The sequence below is a fragment of the Quercus robur genome, chromosome 4 (assembly GCF_932294415.1).
Source record: "Quercus robur chromosome 4, dhQueRobu3.1, whole genome shotgun sequence".
Taxonomy (NCBI): Eukaryota; Viridiplantae; Streptophyta; class Magnoliopsida; order Fagales; family Fagaceae; genus Quercus; species Quercus robur.
Genome location: NC_065537.1, coordinates 2,758,905 through 2,762,072, shown reverse-complemented (window position 1 = coordinate 2,762,072; position 3,168 = coordinate 2,758,905). Strand labels below are relative to the sequence as shown.

Sequence of the window (3,168 nt, the reverse complement as noted above, 5' to 3'; positions counted from 1 at the left end):
TTTTTCATTTACCAATAACCACCCACAATATCAGCAGTTTGTAAAAAAGTTTGCATCTCTAGCATTACTTTTTTACTTGGTTAACCGCTAACAATCATTTGTGTCTAAGAGAAAATCAAGGGATTTGGATTTACTGGTTAACTGTTAATGGTCATTTTTGTGTCAAGGATTTGAATTCAGGGAATGATTTTAGGGAATGAGAGCTTGACAAATAAGGCAAAGTGAATTAAATCCCTTAAGTTTTTTGGCATAATTCAATCGTAAAATTAGTTAACATTAGTTGAATAGCTCAATGGTGGTGAGCTCACGTATTGAAGTATAAATAGCTTCAAACCAAATGGGGTATTCATCATTCCGTACAACAAATTGGAAATAGCAAGGAAATAATTGAAGAACAATAAGATGGGAAAGAATTTTAGCATTGCAACAGTTTCCTTGCTATTGCTGTTGACATCCACCAATGCTAGGTAGGTCTTTGACGTTAAATCATACGGAGCACAGACTAATGGCGATATCACTCAGGTAAAAATATGTGTTGTGCAATTAACCATACTTAATTAACATGAAAAGTGTGTTCAACTTAATTTGTAAAGCCTTTTAACATCATATAAGAGAACTTAGGTTCAAACTCTATTTACACTAAAACCCAATTGGTTTCTTGACTAGATTGATAAAACATTAACATGAAAAATAATTGTAATATGCTGATTTTGATTTTTCATAATGTGTTTAGGCTTTGACACAAGCTTGGAAAGCTGCGTGTGCAGTAGCAGGAAGTAAAATTGTGATTTCAACAGGGACTTACAAATTAGGTTTAGTGACTTTGTTGGGTCCATGCAAAGGTGCTATTGAGTTTAACCTTCAGGGCACCTTACAAGCCCCATCAAACATTGAATCCTTCAAAGGGAAAGATGGTTGGGTCGTTTTTGAAAGGATTGACAGACTTACTGTGTCAGGCGGTGGAGTTTTTGATGGCCAAGGACAAATGGCATGGCAAAAAAATAATTGTGCAAAAAAGTACAATTGCGACGTACTTCCTATTGTAAGATTTAAATCTCAAAATAATTAGCATTTACATTTCCATAATTTTCTACTTAGATATATATAATCACTACAACTTTACAAGCTTTATCCATTACTAAAAAGCAATTCAAGCATTTATATTTTAGAGAATGCTAAAGATAATATAAATGATTTGGCATAAATTTTATATAGTGATGTGTCACAACTCACAAAAGAAGTAATTCAACATTTATATATGAGAAAGCCTATGGAGTATGGACACAACATTTTGTGCCACAACACTAATGCGACTATGAGTGATAGAGAAAAAAATTATGGTTAAATCTGAAAGTGATAGTTCACCAATCATAATCACACATGTCATCAAGTTGTGACAAAGTGTATGTGGTTTAAGATAAAAATTATTTATATAAGATGATATTGTTGAAGTAGTACCAACCATGTTCATTAACACATTAGGTTGTAAGTTGTTATGTGATAATATTTCTTATAATTTTTTCATTTTTCCTATTTATTATGTTGATTTAATGATGCTAAAAATTTATTACCAAACCAATTTGTACTTTTTTTTGAATTGTTAGCATTTGACTAAATATGACATTTTTTTAGGTGAATATTTAAATGAAACTTGAGCATTCATATTTGGTGTTTAATTTATCTAACTTGTAATCATGAACAGAATATAAGGTTCAACTTCATCACTAATTCAATAGTCCAAGACATTACATCGAAGGATAGCAAATTTTTCCATATCAACCTTTTGGAATGCAAGAACTTGCAATTCCAACATGTTACCATAACTGCACCTGGAGATAGCCCCAACACTGATGGAATCCACATAGGACGGTCATCTCAGATCAACATTACCAATGCCAATATTGGAACAGGTGATGATTGCATCTCCATTGGTGATGGAACCCAAGATATTACTATTAAGCAAGTAACTTGTGGACCTGGCCATGGCATCAGCATTGGAAGTCTTGGAAGGTACGAAAGTGAACAACCTGTTTCAGGAATCAGAGTTATTGGTGCCACTCTTAGCAATACAGAAAATGGTGTTAGAATCAAAACATGGCCTGCTTCCCCTTCTGGGACTGCTTCTGATATACATTTCGAGAATGTTATCATGGACAATGTTGGCAATCCTGTCCTCATTGATCAAAACTACTGCCCAAACAATCAATGCTCAAATGAGGTTATTATAAATATCGCAAATATATACACACATTTTGATGTTAGAAGTTAAAAAAAGGATAAACAAATTACAAATTCTAATATCAAATTCTTGGATGGATTTTTTGTTTGTTTGTTTTGTTTTCAGTCTCCCTCTAATGTTAAGATCAACAATGTTAGCTTCAAGAACATTACAGGAACTTCTTCAACATTGGAAGCTGTGAAGCTTGTTTGTAGTAAGAGTGTACCATGCCAACAGGTGGTGGTTGCTGACATTGATCTTGCATACAAGGGAAGTGGATCTGCTACTTCCACTTGTGTTAACGTCCGTCCTGTGGTTTCAGGCAAGCAGAACCCTTCTGCTTGTACCAAAAAAATTTAACTAATGCGGTATGAAGAAATACTATCTACAGACAGGTTATAGAAATTCTATTCTAAATAGAATCTCATTTACTTGTGTCCAGCATGTTCCCTTTAAAAAAAAAATTGGGGAATGTTGCTTAGTTATTTTTTGAATGGTTTAAGTTCAGCCTTTTGCTGAAAGCTTCTATGATTTGTAGTGTTGTAATAGATAGTATTTATTATGTTATGTTATAGATATTATTTATTTTGAATTGGGGAATTTTGGAGAATGTTGTATATATATTATAAAGAAAAAATAAAATAAATTAGAGTAAAGAAACCTAAATATTTTGAGATATTAAAAATTAGTTTAGTAGCAACGCATCACTAAGATCTATTGGGGATATTACACAAAGTAATAATGGAAGAACAAGGTTAACACAAAATATAAACAAAAAATAGATAACTTGGAGGCACTATATCATTTTCCTAAGACAATATCTCCTCCCCCCTCCCTACACTTTTGTTGCTAAAGGGTTATCGCAAAGTTGTCTTTAGGATACAACCAAGATGTTAGATTCTACAGATAGCAATTCTGGAGAATGACCACAGAATTTCTTGTGTTTCTCT

The 3,168-nt window shown here is 32.8% G+C and overlaps 1 pseudogene; it reads left to right on the top strand.

The window, feature by feature from the left end:
* The first annotated feature begins 402 nt into the window (after positions 1-402).
* LOC126724340 (exopolygalacturonase-like) lies at positions 403-2,649 on the top strand (annotated as a pseudogene).
* Positions 2,650-3,168: the final 519 nt, after the last annotated feature.